Source organism: Neocloeon triangulifer, unplaced genomic scaffold (genome assembly GCF_031216515.1).
Source record: "Neocloeon triangulifer isolate White Clay Creek 2 clone unplaced genomic scaffold, ASM3121651v1 ptg000014l, whole genome shotgun sequence".
Taxonomy (NCBI): domain Eukaryota; kingdom Metazoa; phylum Arthropoda; class Insecta; order Ephemeroptera; family Baetidae; genus Neocloeon; species Neocloeon triangulifer.
Window position 1 is genome coordinate 25,120,079 of NW_026775556.1, and position 22,883 is coordinate 25,142,961.

At 38.7% G+C, this 22,883-nt stretch overlaps 1 protein-coding gene across 7 annotated transcripts in view; it reads right to left on the reverse strand.

Moving 5' to 3' along the window:
• LOC132199799 (homeobox protein prospero-like) overlaps nt 1–22,883 on the reverse strand; it is a 55,961-nt gene that overhangs the window by 23,919 nt on the left and 9,159 nt on the right. For all 7 annotated transcript variants that reach the window (XM_059624805.1, XM_059624806.1, XM_059624804.1 and 4 more), the window contains 2 exons: nt 18,971–19,039; nt 5,679–5,745 (listed from right to left, as the gene is read on the reverse strand). The gene's annotated coding sequence lies outside the window, so the exon portion shown is untranslated. The remainder of the gene's footprint in view (nt 1–5,678; nt 5,746–18,970; nt 19,040–22,883) is intronic.

Consider the following 22,883-nt stretch of genomic DNA (forward strand, 5'->3'; position numbering starts at 1 on the left):
CTTTTATTCTGGCAAGCAAGCAGGCAGGCAAGAGTGACACGCGTGCTACTCTTGTAGTCGCCCCTGCCCTGCAAGTACCTCCCCCCGCCAGCAGCCCAAGTTTTTCAGCTGCAAATCTCTATTGAAATAAGAATAAGTGTAAGGGGTGGTATTAAATAAAAAGAAAGTAGCAACCCCCTAGCGTACGCTCTGCACCACACCCCAGCACGCATATAAGCAGCTGATGGCAGAAAATGTAGGCCAGCTGATCGGTTTAGTGCAGCATCTCTCACTTTTCTCTCGCTGGCACACTTCTGCTCTGAAGGGGTGGTTTGCCCGCCTGGTTGCCGATTCTTTTTATTTATAAGGCGCGCATTGTCCGCCCCTAGTTCACTCACTTTCCATTCATTTCGCCCTGGCTGCACACGCTGAGGCGTACATGTAGTAATAATAATAATAACAACAACGGGGCAGATGTTGGCTGCAAGTATAATTTCGATCCTTGAAGCCACGCTACAACTCCTCCACCCGTTTCTGCCGCCACCAGACACGTGCACGCCCTTTCTTCTTTTATATTTCACATAATATTTGCATCTGCCCGTGCGCGGGTCTAATTTGCTATCTGTGCATGGACGTGAGCCAAATTCGTCTCTTTCTCTCTCCCGCTTAAGAAAATAAAAGGTTGTATCGCATGACGAGGTCATGTAAGAACGGCGGCGGCGACGGCGCAACCACCCCTTTCTTTCTTCTCTCGCTACTGCCGTCGTCATCATCCCCCGAGGCTCTCGTGCCAAATGGTCTTTTTATTATAATGTTTTTCTGCAATGCCGCTGCTACACGGTCTCTTGTCGCGCAATAAAAATATCTCGGCGGATATGTGCATAGCCGACTCCTTTTCAGCCCGCGCGATTTTATTAGCGGGAGGAAAGGATAAGTCTGATTTATGTTTCTTTTATATATATTTCGTGGGGAAAGATTTGCACATTTGCTCGTTCTCATGTGAAATTAGAAAATGATCGGAATAAGGAGAGAGAAAGAGGAGATGGAAAAAGCTATAACTATATTGCCGCATTAATAAATTAAAGGCAACAGAAAAGAATTAAAATATTTATGTTGAATTCAATTCTTTCAAATTGAAGATCCATTTCAATAAAATATTAATTTTCAGTTATTAATTAATAGTTGTTGTTCTAAATTAAACTCAATTAATACAATATAAGGCCATAGTGGAAGTAAAAAATGATTCTATAAAATCAATCAATGTCAGTAACGAGAAACGTTTTATAAAATATTTTAATTAAATAAAAATCATGAAAATAAAACTTTAAGTAAAACAATTTTCAAAAATATAAACCGTTAATTTTATGTTGATTTATTACATGATTAAAAAAAACCATTTTTGAAAAAAATTTTAAATTATTTTTATTAAATTGAGTCACTAAAAAAAATCAAATTTAATCAAAGCATTATTAATTATTCTTATTAAAAACAAAACACAATTTGTGTAAATTCTCATTCATTTTAAATTTTCCCAGATTAAAAGTACCTGATGCAAAATTACTTACTGCAAGAAATTAAAAATCTCTTCAACATTTTAATTTTTTTTTCGCGAGAAAAGCGGAAACAAATAAAAGATTCTTAAGAAACCACGTGAAGCTTAAAATTGCTCCAAATTCCAATCAAATTGTCTGGTTAACAAATAAATTTCACCCTCTTTTGTGCGCCTCTTTTCCTTTTCTGCTCGTTTCAAAACCTGACAGCCAATTTGCCAACTTTCTCTCGTATCTTTTATACACACACGCAGCTTAATACGCTTTGCACCCCGCGCTCTTTAGGGGCGGATTGAGTTTCTTCGTCATTCTTGAATTCTCTCGCCACGTCACGATTTAAAGCCCCTTTCAAGATCAACACATGGCATATATGACGACGCGCCGCGGTTTCTCCTTCGCTCTCTTACCTGAGCTTCTCCCCTCTATACACGTCATGTATTTGTGCAGCAGCCAAAGAAAAGCGCTGCTTTTTCTTTTGCTTTTATTTTTCGCAACCCTTTCTTTGATCGGCGTTCCGCGCGCGTATGCACGCTCTCTCGCGAATTCAAAAACATCACACGCGACGCTTGCCGCAGCAGCAGTTTAGCCGCCGAGCGCGCATTGTTCTTGCCGGTGCTGTTATATATTAACACCTAATTATGCTCACTTTGAAGGAAAACAAACGCGGCGGCATAAGAACGGCAAAGGAGCCTCGGCGCGATTTCACGCAGAGCCGCGTTTTTAATTTACTTGAAAACAAGACCGATGTGCTTTGGCACCGCGCGCCGCACGTAATTAGCATTAAAACATCAAAAATGCTGCGCGCAGCTTAAAAAACAATACAAAAATATATTTCCTACCCTTGGCAGTGGAATTTTTTCGTCCGTACAAACGCACCACGTCTTTTGTCATGTTTTTCATTTACGAAAATTTGTCGTCGCATAAGAAAGCTGCCGTGCCTTTTCACAAGAGTCACACAGCGGGCGTTTTAATTTTGCAGCCTCGACGACTGCTTTGGTACAATATTATTCTTTCTCTTGGGTTTCCGCCTCTAATTTTTGTGTGCTCGCTCGGGCCCTGCAGCAGCTGCCTGTTTGTTGTATAAAACTGCTGCGCCCGGCAACAAAGGACAAATTATGTCGTTAAGAAAAATAAAAGGAGCAGCGCCAGAGAAAAGCATCGCGCAATTCTTCATCAATAGAATAAAAAAACAGCGGCGGCTCTCTTTCGAGTAGAGAAGCAGATTTTATTTCGTTCGGTGCAGGTGTTTTTTGTCCAAGACATATGTCAGCGAGGCGGAAAGAAGATACTGCGAGGGGCGTATTAAGACACATTAAGCAGCTCGTTACGGGGCGTAAAAGAAGCGATAAGCGACGGCGAATTATTATATTCCACAGCAGCAGCTCCTCGACAACTTCCAACGCACGCGAGACAGAAATTATACATAAGACGAAGAGCAGCTCGAATTAATAATTACACGCGCGTTATCAGAAGAAATTACTCGTCTGAACTGCGATTTAATTAATATACGCAGCGCCAAAGAGACGAAAGCTGAAGACGCAATTTGTTCTGTAATTATTAATTGAGATGATTTTGTATCAAAGAAAGCTGCGCCAACCTCGTTAATGGCTTTGAACGTGTAAAAATAAGAAGACACTGAAGATGTCAAACAGAAAAAAATTGGCGCATTTAAATTATTAATTTAAAAATTGTATATAAATAATTTACTTCATTTTGCCTTAATTTTTTTTTAAAGTTTGAAGTAAAATTGAGAAACCATCCAATTTAATTAATTATTTAAATTTTAAATTTATATAATTTTAAATTCTACCAAAATTGTGATAATCATTTCTAAAAGCAATAAATTTTATAATTTTTTAGTTAAAATTTGTTGTATTACATTTTTTTTCTCAACTCGGCTATTGGAATTTCTCATTCTTCATGTATATGAAGTAAAAAGAGAACCGATTTCCAAAGATTTGCTTCGTTCTCAGCCGGTCAAGGTGGCGGATATTTTTCTCGGTGCAGCGCAGCAGCCGCGGCCAAACAACAACAACAAAGAATCGAGAGAGCAGAAGGTGTTGAGCCTTCAATCGCCCCTTTTGTACCCTTTGGCCGAACAACAAAATCGAGCAGAAAAAGGATTTCCTTATTTTCGCGTGCAATTCAGCTGCATTCCGTCTGGAAATATAAAATATAATGCACCTTGTAAGGAAAAGGGTATCTATACCAAAAATAACAAAACCAATCGAGCTGAGCCTGCTGCATCTGCCCCTTTCTTGGCCGGCGTCTTGGCTCGTCATCCTCTCCACATACTTTGTATAAAATAAGCAGCTGCTCGAACCCTCCCGCTGCGAAAACATCAATTACAAGAAACGAGATGATTGAATAAAGCGGCGGCCCATGATTATATAAGAGAGATGATTTTGCGTTCTAATAAAGGCGCGCAGCATATCAAAAGTTGCCGTTTGTTTCTTACTCGATAATCCTCTCTGCACCACACACGTCAAAGAGGAAACATCAAACGAGATTTTAAAGTGTTTACTCTCCGCGAGGGTATAAACACGTCCTGTGCAGTTTAATATACAAAGAGCAGCACAAAGCGTTCAAACTTTTAATATTGGCGCGCCGAAACCGCCACCGAAACTTTTCTTATAATTCTCCTCAACACAAAAACGAGCTCTCTCTCTCCGCTCGTATAATTGCACAAACTCTCCGTCTGCATTTTTTTTTTCATTTTGAAGAGATGACCCAAATTAAGCAGCACGGCCATGCATCGCCAACGAATCCGTTAAAAAACGAACTATATTGTTCCGTCGCATTAATAACGCGAGGGCCCATATGTGTTTAGTTTTGTGTTTAAGCAGGTGATCTTATGGCATGGCCACCCCCTACAAGAGCCGTTTAAGGTAAATTAAAATGCAGGTGAGATATCCATATGGTGTCTTATGAGTGCGGCGCATAAGAAAAAATTAACGGCCCCTGTTTCAACGGCGGAATGACTCGGCACGCATGCAGCACCCTATTGAAAAATTATTAAAATAAAAAAAAAACTAACTCGCAGACGTCGGTATTGTGCGCATTCGTTCTTCACGCTTGTGACTTCTGATGCCTCCAGATGGTAATTAGACAGATGAGAAATTTATCAACGGCGCGCGTGGGGGCGGAATATAATGCTTGGAAAAACGTTAACGAATGCATTTCACCCGCACGTTGGCACTTCAAAGAAAAAATATTTTGAGCTTTTCATCTTTTCAGATATTCATAAAACTTCTTTTATATCATTTTATCATATATTTAAACTTTTTGAAAACCAAATTCTTTTTTTATAATTAATTATCAATTTTCAAACAAAAGATCAATTAGAGTTAAATATTGAATTGATTATTTCATTTTGAAACAAAATAATCTTTAGTAAGCATTTTAACCTAATAAATATGCAATAAATGCACCAAAAATATTATAATTAATTATTATCATTATGGGCAGATTTTATTTTTTATTTTAAGTTTTCCTTCACCATCCAAAAGTTTGTCCGATGTAGAGTTTTTTTGTTACAAAATATATATTTTTTAAAGTAAATAATAAAATAAAATAGCTATTGTGATGGGCATGTGCTGGCTGCCCAGTCTCATTTAAGTCATTCTTCGCACCGAACAAAAGCCTTTATCTGCACATTTGAAATCAATATCTTTTTTTATATTCTGCAAGCCGATAAACTACTTCTTGCAAAGCTAATGTTATTTTGCAGCTATTCACGCCCGCGCCAATCCATCTTCTTCAGGGCTTTGTGCGGTATATTTACAAAAATGGATTAATTTGACCGCGAGTAATGGTTTGAAGACGCGCATTGAAAAGTATCGAGTTCGCTCGCGGCTGTTGTTGTGGGCCGCGGGCAGCTGACCTTTGCGTCATCATCTGTCTTGGGCGCACTGAACTGTGACACCCCCGTATCTTGGTTTCCTCTATGCCGCCGACCGACAACAATTTTCAAACGTTCAACGTTTTGGGCCAAAAGAAAAAGATGTTTTTCTCCGAGGGAGGCTGCAGGTGCTTGCGGAGAAATCTCAAGAAAAACGATTCGGAAATAACAAACAACAAAACCCACCGCACCATAAGGCGAGAGGGTTGCTGATTGTTATTTGCGTGGGAAGAAGAAGAAGAACATACCTTTGGTGAAGGAAACGCTCGCTGCGGGGGAAACTGTCTGATTCACAGGGATGCTCTTTGGCAATATCTGAAACAGAAATTGAAGAACTATTATTATAGGAAGAGGAAAAAGATACATAAAAATTTAAAAGTTGGTCGAAGTTTTTAGATACAAAAGAAAAGAAAATTTTAATAAATATCTTGAATTAATTTGTTATTTTTTATGAAGGAAAGGAAAATCTAAAATTAAAATTGAGATCGAAATTAAATGTCTAATATTTGAAATACAAATTACAAACAAACTTATTTATCATACAATTTGCTGCCAATTGAAAAAGCTATTTAGCTTAAGGGGTTGAAAGACACTCTCTATCTTTTGGTCGATTTTATCTCACAGCATAATTCTTTTCTATCCAATTGAGCTCGAGATATAATTCTTGGCTTTTTTTCTGTGGTGTCGAAAGTTATGCGGGGGTGGCTAAATAATTGATGGGCTCTTTCTTTCTCTCTGCAAAGTCTCCGGCCCGCTTTCTGTTGCCAAAACAAGGGTATATATATGTGAATTAGACTGGCACCCTCCTTGCAAGGGTTGCTTGCCATTCTTTTGTCGGCGGTCATTGCATAATTTAATGCCGAATCAATTCGCAAACTTTTCTTGTCTCCCCCGCAGCGCCAAGGGAGCGGCTTCGCCTCCCCCGCGCCCTTTTCTACATTTTTTTTTCAGCCTGCAACCCCGGTCTGCAGCTTTTTTCACCCTTCATCTCTCTCGTATATACGCTGTCCTTTCTTCCTCTTGCAAGCATGCAACCCCCTTTACTTTTGCACAGCCCTTTACTTTTTTTTACACAAACGCAACATAAGATGCTGCGTGTGTTTCTTGCTCTTCCACCCTGCACTCTCTCGTCTTCCCCCATGGTGTGTGTATGCAACACACTCAGTGCACACACGCACGCACATTAATATTTCCTACTTCCATAAGAAGCTTTTTGCACAGCAGCGCGGCGCGGAGAGCGAGACTTTGGCGAAATTAGCTTCGTCAAAGATCTCTCTCCTTTCTTTCCACCCCTGCGCGTGCAGCTTTTCCACTTTCCTTACGTGCACGCGCGCGTGCATTCATATATAGCTTCTCTATATATATTCTAATTACTTTCTTTTGATTTCACCCGGCCTCTCACTGCCGCTCCCTTCCGCGTCCGCCATCGGTTTGCGAATATTTTAAACATAAAATAGCAGAACCCGCTCTATAGATATGAGATGCTCGGGATTAAAACAAAGCAATGAAAGCAACCATGTGATTTTTTAAATTTTAAAAGAAATAATAAATCAGTTAAATCGGTAATAACTGATGGATAATTTCTAGTGAATAAAAAAAAAATGAAATTACTATAATTTTTATTTTGTATTATAGAAATGCAGCCATCAATTTCCGAAAAAAAAAATTTGTTTTGATGCTCAAACTCATTTTGACTAATTGCTTCTGGAATTTATTAGTACTTTTCACAAATCTCTTTTAAGAAATGTATAAAAGAACTAAAAAGTTTTTAAAATAAGTTTTAAAAATGATAGGTAGCTTATTTATTTTGAATTTAAATTATAATTTAAGCATATTGATGACCTCAATACAGAATTGAAGGAATTAATTTTTAATTTAAACACGCTAGCACAACTGAGAAACGTCACACTATAATTTTTATTTATTTTAAAAAATTGCATTCAATTAATTTAGATACAAATAATAGAAACTGAAGTTTATGCATAAAACAAATATAACCGATAAAAATTTAATAGGTTTTATATTTTTTTTTATATATTATTGATTAAAAAAAAAAAATTGTTAAATATCTGAAAATAAATTTATTTTTATTTTAAACGTTAAGCTATTTTTGTAACTTAAATTATTAAATATTTAGAGGCGTATGTATTTATTATTAAAACATAGATATCAATCCCATTAAACTGAATGCTTTGAACTAAAACTATACATGGTTTTTTAACTTTTCTAATTCAATCTCTTTAAAATACCCATAAATTTTCCCCCTATTTAAAAAGCTCTTTTGCACAACCTTCGAATTTTTCCCTTGCTGAGCCAATCAAGCGCGATATCAATGAGCAAATGTTGATCGTGCAGAGCAAACAAGCGAAAAAATCTCTCCTCGTCCGTGATAATAAAGTGCCCGGGCCGGCGTCTCGTCCCCCGATCCGTGAACAATACGTGCGGCGTGGATTGAGAAAGGGTTGCTCACGAAAAGCAGGAGAAAAGGGTCCTGCAGCAGCACATCTTCTGCGCGCTCCTCAATTCCTCCCTTGTCCCGCGCGCATTAGCAAATATCCATAGCTCGCTCTCTCCCTGCTAATCTACGACAATGACGGCGAGAGAGAGAGAGAGAATAATTATTTATCAAGGCGGGCGGGCGGGCCGAGGCGGACCGAGGGTAATAATCACGTCGACAATGCTCAGAATAAAGAGAGCGAAGCTCGGCGTGCATCGGCCGTGATTCTGCAAAGCACCGGGGGGAGGCAATGAAATTTCATTTTCTTGTGCAAACACCGCGAGAGCTCGAAAAGTACAAAGCTGCGTGCGCAATATATACGCTTTTTGCATTCGCAAGGGAAATCGTTATTTTTTGTACGCGCCACTCGACGCCCCCGCTTCTCTCCATCATTTTTTTGCAATCCCCTTCTCTTATTCTGCCCAATAAATCACTCAGCCGCATGAAATTAGAATAACCCTTTCTTGACGGGGCAGCGCGAATTTATTTAATAAATCACGCGACGACCTTTCCAGGTGCTCCGAATTCTTCCTTGTTTGCTTAGCGGCGCGTGTGCTGTTTTTTTTTTTTACTACGGCGCGGGTTGATCTCCGCGAGTGCAGGTGATAGGTTTTGATGCCTTTTCATTTTCCCAGCACATAAATCAATCGACGTGATCTTTTTAAAATATTCCGTGCAGCGCTTTCAGATCACGCAACCTATTTTCGGTTTTTATTAAACGCTTCTTATAAAAAGAAGGAAATTCTCCAAGGTGCGACTTGTTGCTCTCCTTTGTAAACAAACACGCCGGGCGGAAGATATTGTGAATAAGAAGACACTTGTTGTCAGCTGCTTTTTTATGCCCAAGGAGGCAGGCGGGTTTTTTTTTATATTCGCTCTCTCTGGCTGCTCTTTTCACGCTCCATCTTTTCTCCTCGGGGAATTTTCACGCTCGGAATTTTCCGTCGCCGCTTTTCTTGGCTCGTTTGCGGAATCGCTGCTCAGACTTAATCGCCGCCGGGGATTTTATTATTTTTCAAGAGGGTGCGTGCGTTCGACAGTCTTAATGTACAAAAGGGGGAGCTAAGGAGAAACCTGTTGAATGCGAGCGCGGGCGAGACGTCTTACATCGGAACATAGGAAGGAAGTTTTATTAGCCGGGGATGTCTTACAAAGGCAGATGCACCCTTCCCTTAACAGGCTTCGTTGAATAATTTCACACTCTAAGCGCCGTCAAAAGTCAAAATAGGGCAATAAAAAATAAATGTTTTTAAGAAAATTCAAAACTAATTTCTGTATTTTTGACTTCATAAAAAATCGATCTATTTCTTCCGACACAATAAATATACAAATCCACTCAATTAAGTAATTCCGGCCCATCAAGCCCGACTCGAATGAATCGGCTGCGGCAACAAAAAGTGGCGCGCGATCAATCTTTGCGGGCGGACAAAGGGGCCAAAAAGGTGACACACATTTTCACGTAGCGCGCATTCTAAACACGCGAGCAGCCTGTGTGCTTTGTGTTCGCCGGTATTTTTGTGTGTTTGTATGCCTACCTGTTGTGTACCTACCTTGTGTTGTACGTATTTATATATTCTTTCTTTCTCTCTCTCTCGGGTGACGTCACTTTTGTGTGTAGGTTTTGGCTTTTTTTATTCTTATACATCGCGCGGGCGAAGTGACAAACGCGGAGGGCCCATTCATAAGAGGAAGGTGCTGCATTGTGGGTGCTACTTGTGTTACATAACGCGAGAGAGCATGTGCGGCTCTCCAAGTGTATGTAACACGCGCCCTCCAGATCGCTATCTCCGCACCTTAAAGCGTTTCCGGTGCCGAAGAATAAGAAACGCCGGCACCTGTTCCCACAACAACAATAATTTATTTTGATTTTCGTTCTGATTTAATATTCGTCTGTGATTGGAAAAAGCGGCGTTTTATTCTAGATTCATATATAATTTTATGGCGAGGTCGGGTGTAGAAATCGAGCACAGCCGCTTGTTTATCTTGTAAGGAAAACGAGCGCCGCTCTCTGCAGCACAAAAAGGATGAGAGAGCAAAGGTGCGGGTGGAGGTGCGCGCAGGTGAAGGGCCGAAGATGCAGTCTGCGGGTAGGAATTATATATCTGAGCACACATGCACGCGGCCTATTATTTTATTTCTGGCAAGATTGGCGTTCGCCAAGATCAGCTTGCTTGCTCGCAGCTGACGCCAGCTGTCTTTCAAACCCTCACCCAAAAGGATATAACCCGCCGCGACGATCACAGAGGCTCGTGCTCGGGGAAAAAAATACGATAAATAATGAGAGAGGCGCATCAACAAAACAGGCGGGGTTATTCACCTGAAGATAAGCATTCGAAAGTGAAAATTTCATATATAAATATTAAATGCCGCTTAATAATTTGTTAATTTGCAAATAATAATGTTTTAATTTGTAATAAAAGTTCACTGTTCTATTTTAAGCAAAGATTAATAAATGAATTACAGCAATTATAATATTTATTATTAAACAATAAAAAAGCTATCATTATTAATTCTTTGTAACTGCAAATTTTATTTATTCCTATTTCAATATCCAAATAGCTGTGCCATTTTATTAATTATTTTTATAAAAAAAAAAATTAAAATTGTCAACGTTATCAAATTTTAATTTGTATCATTTTAAATATGAATAATTCTACTCTGATGAGGTATTTTCAATAAACTATTATTATTAAAAAATTAAATTTGATGACTATTTTATAATTTACTAATTACAAAAATTACTAATTTGTGTAACAAATAAAATTAAAATTGAAGTATTAATAACTAAAAGTCTTATAATACAATTTAAAATGGAATTATTGCTTAAAAAATTTGAATCAAGGCTTTTTATTTCCAAGTCGTGCTCCAATCAGCCCGTATAATATAATATTTTCTGTACGCAATCACTTTCTATTTTAAATTAAGAGACCCGTATGTAACCCCAAAAGCGCGAGAGACACGACTCTTGCCACGAACTTGAGTGTCGCAACAAGCATTATGCTAAATTTCATATACGAATCTCCCCGTTTAAAAAACAAAATTGCTTATACCCAGCGCGCACACTATTGCATGCCGAATGTCTGCCAGTTATCTGGCCGACGTCCGCATTGCCTGCCGATTGCAGGCATCGTCGGCCAGTCGTCTGCCAGTTGATCGCGGGCATGCAACGAAAGGGACTTTAGCGCGAGCGAGTGCCAAAGATAAATGAAGGTGCCTTACAGGCGATCGGCATTGAATGCCCATTTAATGCCAACCAGCAATCGGCAGACAACGAAGATGTCACTGCGGTCGAATCATTGGAAACTTCGGCTGTCATCGATCATTGAAAGCGTTTTATTTCCAAACAAAGTTCGTTGCAACGTTCGTCCGTCCGAGTTTTGTCCCGAAAATCTTTGAACATCCTTAAGAATTCATCACTTTTATGCCCAGTTTTAAGTTTTTGAGTATTTAGAGTGTCTGTTCCTTGGATTCATCAATGAAAATGGCCCGATTTTGTGAAACTTTGAAGGTAAATACAAATCCTAAATTTTATGTTCCATTGCACCCCGCATTGGCGCATTTGGCGGCTAAACCCGAGTTATTAAATATCCCTGCTGAATTTAAAATAAATCGAGAGCAATAGATTTTAACAAGATTAATTGAAATAAATTTAGTCTTAAAATATTAACGGTTCGCAGACTTCAAATTTGGCATTATTATTTTTCAGACCATTTTCTTGATGCAGCGTTTATACGGAGGAAGGCCAGTACGCGTTTAAAGACAAGCTCCCAAATTGGTGTGGACTTATGAGTGTGGTTCGTTTATTAAATCGTGTGCTTATGGAAAATTTCCATTTAATATCAATCGGAGGCATCTTGTATTTACGATTAAATTTTAAATGTTGTATTAAAAAATTATATAATTTAATAAAAAAATTACTTTTTGTATTATTTTAAAATATTTTAACAATTTAATTATTAAAATTGAAATGAATAATTTTTATTATATGCCTCAACGTAAATGCATAATTTTTCTTTCCACTTTTGCATTAAATTTCTTTATTTCCTTTTCTTATTTTACAGATTAATTATTTTTTACAAAAATTGCATAGAGCCTACATGCAATGACTGCATTTTATATTATATTGAATCCAAATTAACAAGTATTGGTAAAAAAATATTCAAAAACATAAAATGCAGTCATTGCATATATACGCTCTATGTAATTTTTCTAAACATTAATTAATCTGTAAAATTAGAAAAGGAAATAAAGGAATGCAAAAGTGGAAAGAAAAATGATGCATTTACGTTGAATGCGCATGCAACTGGCATGCAACGGACGGTCATCTGCCGGCCGACAACTGGCAGACGACTGGCAAGCGTTAGGGAAAATTGAATGCCAATGCATTGCCGGCCGATGATCGGCATTAAATGTTGACCGATAACTGGCAGACGACTGGCATGCAACGGTGTGCGCGCTGGGTATGTATAAAAAAAAACTTGGTAACTTTCACACCGTCCCCCTCGCGGCTCCAGCGACCTGAACGAGGCTGCCTTTTAAAACATGCATGCATGGGAACTTGACTTTTTAATTCGGATTAACGCACGCTCCGGCGACATTATAATGTGCATATCCCATAGAGCACCGCGTGCAGATCACAACAACTCGGAAATTCCGTGAGAGCGGAAGCTGCGAGCAAAGGGCGAAAAATTCCCTCGGACGTGCGCCGCTTTTTTCATTATAGACGGACAAATGAATTTATATTATAGGAGGCGCGTGAGTGAAAAGATATTCGGTCGGCGCGGCCGGAACCACGGCCTCTGGTCACTGCGAAGGGGGGTGCCTTATGTCCTGCAAATACTTCCGATGCCACGCTCTGTGACGATCGGCGAAAACGACCAGATGATCGCGTCCTCGCAGCACGCAAAAGGTGTTCTACGAATTAGGGGGAAAATTTTAGTCGGTCTCTTAATTAAATTCTAAAAGTTTTCAAAACTTAAAAAACGATGAAAAAACTTCCAGAAAATATTTTATAATTTTGATTATTTTTAATTGTATACGTTTTTCCGCTCTTTAAACTTATAATTAACTAAATAAGGTTAGAAAAAAATGACTTTGCAGCTCCCCAATTATTTACACATCCGTCAAATCTGCCGTTGAATGAAAAAAAAAAAATAACTCTGGGCATTAAGTGATTGATGTCAACACAAGTTCGCCGTTAAGTGCTGCCTCTTGAAGAACAAAGGCAGCTGACGAGGCCGTGTACATTTTTTTCCATATTCCAGCCCGACCCAGGTGCTCGGCGTATATAAATTAAAGCACGACAGAGGATGCACGGCTGCAGAGAGGGAATTTTTCCGCCTCTCTCTCTATCTCTCATTTTGTTGCAAAATTTTCTAGGCCGACGCGATGCTTCGGTCGGTCGTCGACCGGAAGCACCGGCAAGAGATAATGCTGCTTGGCCACAAGGTAGAGTTCCGGTCAGCAGCATCCATCAGCAGCAGGAAAGGGCGAGACGAGATGATTTACCTGCGCGGAATGAACTCTCGACTCCGCGTTCGACGGCCTCCCAATTCCCAACACGTGCATCTCATCCCAATGTTACACCAATTCCGCGGCGGAAAAGGCTCGAAATTGCTTTTGCACTACGGCCGGACAACATAAACCGCAAATCGCTGCCGCGAGCAATCTCGAAAATTGAATAAATAAATCTTGCCAATTGGAAATTTGAAAAAAAAATTAAATAAATATTATAATAATTATTCCATGTTTGTGAGACTTTTAAGCATATATGTGATATCTTCTTGAGGAATTATTTTTCTTATTTTCATTTATATTTCTATGAATTAAATTTACGCGATATAAAAAAGTTGAATCCTTAAATTCAATATGTCTTTCAAAAATTGTGCTTCTTATCATATTCATCAATGGCTATAATTTATATTTATATAAACACTGTCATATTTAAATTAAATAAATAAGTAAGTAAATAAATAAATTATCCATAATTATTTAATTGAATGTAATAAATTTTATGGATTACATTTTTAATATATTAATAAATAAATATAATTAATATTGTCAAGACTTTATTTTTATTGAATTAAAAGTTCAAGTTAGTTAAAGAAATTATTTTCATAATTGGCTGACTTATTTAAAAAAAAAATTTTTTTTGCTATTTTTAAAGAATACTTGTGATATTTAATTTTTTTCTCGCTCCATCAGCTTGATTTGCGAATAATAAACAATTTATAAAAAAAATTATATTGATAATTAAAGTATGCATCCCGCAAAACTTCAATGTACTGCTCGTTGCAGATTTTCTTAACTGTAAACTTTTTTTAAATAAATGAAGAAGAAATCTTTACAATTTTACCCAATTTAATTAATCATAAATTTGTGTTCCGCAATTAAATTTGCGAAATGTGGAAAAGAGGCCACTGCGCCACGAATTCAAAACAGAATTTTTCAAGCGGAAGTCGCATCGAGTTTTGTATTATTTTCGCAGAAACGAGGACGCGGCGGCGAAAAGAGGACGGGAAAACAGAGAGGGCCCCTCGGAAGGTCGGCAACGAAACTTGATGGCCGGCGCAGCGTTCGTCCCTGTTTCCGGTGTCGCAGAGAGATTCGCCGGCGCTGTTTCTCTGTGCGGATCTACTATTGTGTGTGTGTACGCGGGGCCGACGCGCAGTTAATGATGATTGGAAAAAAGGAAACAAGCGCTGGGCCGAGTCAGCGCTGCCATCAAGATAGACGCTTTAATATTGTAAAATTACATCGGGCTGCAGAGAGCGCATTGTGGGCCCTTTGTTGTGCTCTCTCTCGCTGGCTCACTTAATTCGTGACCACGCCTACGCGGCCGGGGAGGAGTTTTATATAGTTGAGCACCAAATGAGCACCACCTCCTGCACCTGCCGCGGTCTTTGGAGAACGGAACTGCTCCGTGGCCAATTTCTAGCGCTTAAAAAGATGCGCGTCTCAAGACTTTCAGCGAGAGAGAAACCGAGACGAAAATGCGGAGAGTGGAACGACGGAAATATCTTAAAACTTTAACTTACTTTTATCTTATATTTTAAATATAGTATAATTAAATATTGAAAAGAGAGAAAAATATAATTGCATAAATAAGGGGTTTTTATATTGTCAAAGGGGACAAAAAATTAATAAAGCTTTTGAATATAAAATTAAGAAACAAAATGAAATAAAAACCTGATTAAATAAAATTGAATCTTTAATTGTGACGGATGATATTGTTTTTGGGACTCAAATTTGAACTAACCTCACCAAATTGTAAAAGAGTGAATAAAATACTTAAATTTCATAATAATAATAATCAATCAAGAGATTTTTTAATATTAATGAAAACCTTAAGCAAAAGATAAATTCAATAAAACTAAATTTTTATTAATTACATTCATTGCAATAATTGAAATCAAATTATTAATTTTCAGATTTTTTTAGTGTTCCAATCTTTAAAGAGCTTTTACTTTTTACAATTTTTTTATACTTCATTGAAACACAATTAAAAAATAATTAATTTCAACATCATTTAATTATTGTATAAAATAAAATTTACAAATTGTTTGCTCTTCAAGTTGATTTGCCAATATCAAATTTGAAAGTGATTTGAGAACTGGATGTTATAAGAAATAATAATTTTTCATGGAATATCGAATCAACCCTGTTTAATTTGCCGCAGTATTCACTGTAAATCGCGGTCGTGGGGGTCTGCAGAATATTTGCTATTATATTCCGGGCACCAAATTTGCAGCACGTCGGACCGCGCCGAGCGAAATAATACGATAAATAAGCCGAGAGAGAAGTGCAGCCGCGGCATCGATCGATGGCATCGCGGGGCATCACACTATGTACACTGGCGGGTAGGCCTATTCGCGATTAAAGCGTGCACTCGCTCATTTAATTAGGCACTCCGCCTGCAAACACGCGGCGGCGGCGGCACATTTCAAACGCGAAAACTTTTTTGCAGCCACGATCCCCCAGCTTTGAAAATATAAATTCCCCATGGCAACCGGGCGAGAGCCGCGACTAAAATAATATAAAATTTTAACATGTCGCGCAGAAAACGTGCAGAGCCGCGAGTCGCCGCGGGCGATAACTAATTGATAACAGCCGCTCTCTCTCTGTGTGGATGGTATAAAAAAATTCGCGCACAGCCGCAAAGCTAATTAGAGATAAACCCTTTTTTATTAAAAACTTTCCCCCTCATCGTGCAGCAGCAGATACACGTACGGAAAAATGCGCGAGCAGGAATATATGAAAAAAAAAAAAATGTGCGCGCCTCTTAAGAGATGAATGCAGTTTAAAGAGTCACGGGCTATTTCCAATCACGTTGCCATAGAAACGGGCCGGCAGCCGCGAGCTCTCTTTTGATCCTGGCGCGCGCAAAAATACACTCGAGCATCCAGTTTAGCCGTTCTGAAAGGGTTACAGCCGCCGATGAATATACGTTTGTATGCAAGACGAGTCCGATCGAATCGCGCGCGTATATATTCCGAGTTAGGCCTATAATCAATTTATAATTCCTGTCTGCCGTCGAGGGTTGGTTTATATATAAATATTTTTTTTTCAACCGTTTCGCAAAATGGCCATTTAAAGTTGTGCGGAGGGGGCTGAATGCGAATTGCCTTCCGTCCATCCAGAAGAGTGCAGATGAAGCGCGAAAGGGCTGCACATAGTTCATGCACCGCTAACTAAAATGCACGGAGAGCCCAGTGGCTCGACGAGGAGGACCGCCGTGCACAGCGCTAATTAACTTTGCAGGCGCGCGGACCCCTCGGCGGCACCGTGACTTGCTCGTCAAATGCGCAAAGTATTGATTTGGAGCTTCCATTTGGCTGGATGAGCACAAAGAGCGCAGGGAGAATTATCAATTTGTCTGGTTAATGAGATTTGCTTTATTTATAGAGTAAAAAATAAGCTTTTAAAATACATATTAAAAATAAAAATTATTTTGTAAATTTCCCATTATTTATTATATTTATTCACAAATTCTTTCCCAAAACTGGAATCCATTGCAGAGCTTTCATTTAATTTAAGATAAAGTTTCAAGTAATAACTAAAAATAAAAAATTAACTTAAATAATGAAAGAGTATTTCTGGAAAGTTACATACATTTAAAATTTTATTTTATTTTATATCATTATATTTTTTTATCAATTTAATTTCATTTATTTTACTTATTGCATTTAATTCTATCTTTATTTCATTTAATTTTATTTCACTTCAAAAGCTCTAATCAATAAATTATTTGGTGAAAGACGCATCAAAAGAGTTTGGTGAAGAAAAATTTCATTGGTTTTTTTCCATCTTTTAAGTTTATTTTTTCATAATTATTAAAAAGGTCACTATCAATTATTCTTAAATTGTTCAATAAACTTCAAAGTAATTTTAATTAATCCTCAACTTTTTTTTAAAACAAATTAATATTTTCCTTCATTATTTCAATTGTGCCAAATTTATGAAATTATGAAGTTGAAGTTTTCATAGAAGTGGTAAGGAAGTTGAAGGGTTGGTTCGCGAAGAAGTAGAACGCGAGGAGGAGCGAGGGAAGCCAAAGGTGTAATAAATCTTGGGCGAGCGTGCGCCGCATTGGCTGCCGCCTTTTCTTGCAGAATCGCCGTAAGAAAGGCGCACGGAGTGGCGCCCATTGGCTGCGGCAACGGTGCCGCCGCTGCTGGTGCTCACGGTCCGTGAAGATGGCAGGCGGCCATGGGAAAAGAGCATCCTGTGCTAGGAGCCATCGCTGCTGCACCGCGCCCGGGCACACACACACAACACTTTTTATTATTTCCTGAGAGCCGCGGTTTCGAAACGCCAGAGAGAGAATCGCAGAATCCGCCATCATGCTAGAAAAATGACGCAAAAAAGCAGCAGGGCAACTTGAAACTCTCTCAAATGGAAATAACAATTTGAAGTTAATCGAGTCAAAAGAAAAATAAAGCCTTTCTCTTGCAGATCAATAAACTTTTAACTAGAGATAAAATTATTCAAAGAGGCGTGTTTTTGCCGTTATAAATTCTTTTAATTTTTTTTATGTTAACTGTATAAGGAGGGGGAGATGTTGGTGAGTTTTGTTAAACATCAGATAAAGGTGATTTGCATTTAATTATAAGTGCGGGTCGCTGCCCCCTAATGAGCGATTCGGTTATACGGTTATATAAATTTCCCAGCAGCGGAAGACAAACTTTTGCGCAGAGAGAGAAAAATACAAGATGAATGATGATAATTTTTAATAAGGCACGTTGGCGAGTTGAAGAAAAACAGCGCCCTTTCTCTTGTTACTCTCTTTCCTAATTTGCATTTTCGCGGCGTAATTAAAATTCCTTTTGCAAGAAAGGACATTGTGGAAAAAAATCCACCGTCTCTCCCCGCCGCGCTAATAATGCCGCCGCCGCGTGTATATATAAAAGACGAATTACACGCCGCCCATGTAAAAGAAATCTTCCTCAAACTCTCTTAATTAACTTGTCTTTTCATTTGCGCAGGAGGAAAGTTTTTTTATACGTTTCCCTCCGTTCTTTTTTCATTTTCCGCGCGACAATACGCCGCTCGCTACTCGTCTTCTCTCCCATTCCGTCGCGCGGCGCAATCGGCGGAGCGAAAGCAAACTGCTTTTTCCTTTTCTTTTGACAGAAAAGTCGGCGCGGCTCTCCTCTAATTACCCGCGCACGATGTACCCACACACGTGCAGCCCCAACTCGCGAAAAGAAGAAGTCACTTTTTTATATTTTTTCAATTGGATTTCCTACTCTCTTCCAGCCCCCGCTACATCTCTCGATTCGCCAGATTGTCTCTCTCGTCTCAATTCACGCGCTTATATATGTATTTTTTTTTTTTGCAGCGCGTGTTTATTAATTACAAACGCACACAACGAGACAACAAGTCGCTTTTCACATCGACACCGAGCGCTAAGCAACACCTTGATGATGACGGCGTCACCCTCCTCTCTCTCTCTCTCCATCATAAAAATGAGGAAAAAGCAGCGACGGAATTATGTGATTAATTAAAAAAAAAAAAAAAAAGCGAGCGTCACACGCCACTTACTTTGTCAATGCTGATGACGAAGCTGCCGCTACTGCGGTGAATGGGATGCTGCGCTGCCTTCTTAAACCTCTGCAACACACACAAAAAACAATTGTTCACTTCATACATCATATATGTTTGCACTAATTATGCTTCAAGAGTGACGAAAATCACGCGGTTTTGAAAAAAAAATAACACGAATGTATTATGAAAAAAAGAGCTAATTATTTTATCAAGGAAATTAAAAAAAAATTCTGTTTTTTTTCCCTTTCACAGAACTTTGACAAATTAGATCAATGAGATAATTGAAAGTATGTTTAAGGAACAAAAGAAACTTTGTACTTGCAGATGAAACGGTTTTTTAACTCAATTCAAAGGACACGCCTTTGTCGCGAGTGTATAGCAGAGAGAAGCAATTAGTGCCCACCTGCTGGGCCACGTTCTTATCTTATTAGACGTGGTAAGAATAGGGGTAATAAATAATGCAGTGTATTACCAGAGAGAGAATTATTATACCCGGCTATTGAGAAGAATGGCAAGTCACAAGAGGCTCTCAAGCTTGGGAAAAGTTCCCACATACATCAAAATGAATTGCTGGACATTGTCTGAAGTATAAGCAAAAATATGAATCAAATTTAACATATTTTAAGTGAAAACGTTTGAGTCCTCAGCAAAATCAAAATTGAAAATTGTTTTATTTTATATTTTCATGCTTCGATTAAAAACTAAATAATAATATGCAATAAATAAATAACAACAGATTAAAATTCTGATTAATAAATTATATGTGAAAAAAATGGTAAACTCACACTCGAATTTATTTCTTAAAATCTATAAATAAAATTAATTATTTTAAAATATAAATATTAATTAATTGAGTAATATTTTATTATTTTTTTAAATATAATTAAAATATAAAAATACTGGCAACATTTAAAGTGTCTAAATCAGCTAAACATATAAAATGCTTTGAATTTATTTCGGTCTTGTCGATTGAAATGCGGGTCCTCTCGTCGTTCCTTTTTTGTTCAAGTGCATAATGTTTTGACATTATACCCGCTCTCGCGCTCAATAAAACGTCACGTAATAATAGGTCAAGATAAATAGCAGGCTTCTCTTGCTACAGCCATCAAATGCAAATACGCCGCACGCACTTTCTTTTCCCTCCCCAGCAGCAGCTTTGAACATAATGCGGGCTGCCTTTCGACAGCGCGGGGTCTAATCTCCGTCGAATTGAGAGCACGCCACGCAGGTACTGCAAGTTTCTCTCGAGGAAAAATCCGTTGGCGGCCAATTTGACTTTCAAGATTGAAATCACTCTTTTGTAAATAAATGTTTAAGTGCGGAAGGAGAGTTTTTTTGTATTTTTATTTCTCTCTCGGATCGCGTCGACAAAAAGCGAGCGACGTTTTTGAATTTTCAGACTCGTGGTATTTATATTATGAAAGCTCGGCATCTTTTTCAATTTGCAAACAACAACACCTCGCGATTTTCCGCGCACAATTCTAAGAGAGCGCGATTGCAGAAGCGCGGCGGCAATTTGTATACTCTTTTATTTTTCGCTCTTGCGCTTTTAATCTTTTAAATATTTGAAAAGAAGCCGCGCCTGAATTATTCGCTCACTCTCTGCTGTGATGCAAAATCAAAAGCGCACAGATGAGAAATGAGACTTTTTGTTGCTCCTCCGCGCACACACGTTAATATAGTATTATATGCAGCAGCGAAAGGCAGCTCGGCATTTTTTTTTATTGAATGCTGCGCCGCCGTCGAGCTGCTGCTACCTTTTTGATGTTTCATTATTTCTCTCCTTCGAAAAAAAAAATATACCGGCACCGATTTGCCGTTTCTAAAGGGCGACAAAAGGCGGAAGAAAAGTTGCGTTTAATTAATGCACTTGACGATTTGAAAAGCACGGATTTTCCACCAAAATCCATTCAAATTTATGTACATAAAAAAAAAGTTTTCCTAGACAAAAAACACGAGACGGGCTTTTCAAAGCAAAAAACACATTTCAGCGAAGCGACCGAGCGGAGCAAATGAGCGGCCAAACTTTAATTAAACTTCGCATTCCTTCGTCTTGATTGACCAGCCAACCCTCGTGTATCGATTCGCTGCAACTTGTAATGGGAAAACTTTGCTTGAAAAACAGAGACATTATTTTTCACAAGTGAATAAAGTCCTCGTTCAGAAACTGCCTGGCAGTTATGCCACCCGCTCGACGTCCGTGTATGTGTTTTCGTATAATTGAGAACTCAACGTAAAAATCGGGTGGATCGCGTGTTAACATGCACACATAAGTTGATCCCGTGCAAAGATTACACACAAACGTCTTCCGGTTCGGAAACGATTCGGATCCGGCGCCACCTTACAAGCAATCGCGCCGATTATCAATTTGCATTTTTAATTGCCGTGAGAGTTTCGCATGTTTCGCTGCACTGACTGACGTGAGATTTCACATCGTTGTTGTATTGCGCTGATCAAACGCACGCCAGTGTTGTGAATTAGTTAATTATTAGCTCAATTAAATTAAAATAATAATATAAAATTTCTATTTAATTATTTTCAAATTTAAATCATTTATTTAATATTATAATTTAAATGATTATTTAATAATAAATAAATTTTTTAATTCTTTCATTTTTTTTGATAATTTTTCATACAAAAAGATGATTTTTTTTTACACTTTAATTTAGGTATATTTTTATTATAAATTAATTTGATGATGTATCATTCACAATTACAATTGTTTCTTTAATTAAATTAATATTTTGCAGAGGCGAAAAGAGGGAATTTTTGATTGACAAAAATGACATATAAATTATTGAGCTTGAATGCCTTGAATTGAAAATGATTCTGAAATCTGAACAATTAACATTAGAATTTTATTAAAAATTAACTCCCTAATTTTACTTTCTCTTGAAGATAATTATAAAACTGTGTTATTTAAATTTAAAATTCATTAAAACATACACATGTTTTTGGCGGAAATTGAGAGAATTGTTAAAAGTGCACATTTGTGTGAATAATTTGAGCAAACATCTGCTGATGGAGCGAAAACCAGTTTTTTCATGGTAGGGGGCTGCAGGGGTAGGTAGGTGAGCCATCGAACTTGAGATGTATATTCGCCGGTTCGAGGGCCCGAACGAGTTCAGTAACGGCCGGGCCGGCGGTCGAGTGAGTGCGGAGCGAGTGCATTTGAGCAGCGGTCATCAAAGGGTTAGCGGTTCGGCGCGCTGCCGTCGCGAGGGTGTGGCGCCAGCGGCCTCGGAGGCGGTCGTCGAGTTTCCCTGCGCGCCCGCGAGAGTGCGCCGCGCGATCGCGGGGGTGGGTGGTGGAAAAAAGGAAGGGTTGAAAGAGCTGCCGATGCTCCTCCTTGCGCGTGTGCCTTGTGATTTTTGATTTACAACAGGTAAATGACAGGCAGACGAAAAACGGGACGAAAAGCGGCGGAGCGCCGCGGCCGAAAGGCAATTTATTAAGGCAGGTCGTTTTTTAATGAAAATTGGTGAAAAGAAAAAGTTAATGCGAATGGGAATAGCGAAATATAATAATGCACGGTCTTCACGGAATAGCGGGACAAATATATAGACGGACGACTCTCAAGAGAAATTATTTGCAATTTTCTTAATTATTTTCCGGCCTGCCGCGAAAAAAATTTCTCATTACTCGAGTAGTTCGGGGAAGAACTTTGCCCGGACAAAAGACGCGGAGGAGTTATCGCGAAAAAACAGACCGGGGTAATAGGGGGTGGTTTGATTAAAATAAGAGATCTGACTGGGGTGTGCAAAAAAAATCCACAAAGGGAAGAAAAATCGGCGGTAGCCGCGGGGGCGCAGAAATAAGAAGAAAAGCGAGCGCCTGCGGAGAGCGCGGGTTAGGCAGCCGGCGCGACCGGCAAGACGTGCGGGTTGCGACGAAGGGTGGCTCGTTTTTG